Below are 549 nucleotides of genomic sequence, written 5' to 3'. Positions count from 1 at the left end.
CCGCACCAGACGCCCGGGACAGGTGAGCGAAGCTGGGCGGGGCCGGGTGCGCGGCCGGGGCAGGTGCACGCAGCTAGAGAGAGCTTTGGAGCACACCAGAGGTGCGCACCTTGGAGCACACTTCGGAGCGCACCAATGATGCGCTCCATTCAAAAGTTTCCTGAAAAGGCAAAAAAAGTTGAGATTATAGAATTTCCCACTTGAGAGATTGTAAAAAAAAAAAATTTAAAATGAAGGAAACGCGGGTGCCAAGGTGTGCGCGCCCGGGTGCGCAGCCCAGCCAAGGTGTGCGCACCAAGGCGCCCACCCTGGCGAAGGTGCACGCAAGGTGCGCACCCGAGGCAAACCGGACAATTAACCCAACTTTCGACTTCGCGCGCACCTGCGCACCTTGGAGCGCACTTCGGAGCGCTCCTTGGTGCGCACCAATCTTGGGCACCTCGGAGTGCACCATGGCGCCCACCAAGGTGCGCACCCGGGGCAAACCGAGCTCCGACTTCGTGCGCACCTTGGAGCGCACGAAAGGTGCGCACCATGGCGCCCACCAAG

This window comes from Cryptomeria japonica, unplaced genomic scaffold, assembly GCF_030272615.1.
Source record: "Cryptomeria japonica unplaced genomic scaffold, Sugi_1.0 HiC_scaffold_1663, whole genome shotgun sequence".
NCBI classification, from domain to species: domain Eukaryota; kingdom Viridiplantae; phylum Streptophyta; class Pinopsida; order Cupressales; family Cupressaceae; genus Cryptomeria; species Cryptomeria japonica.
The sequence above is the reverse complement of the archived record's forward strand: the minus strand, read 5'-3'. Positions refer to the sequence as shown.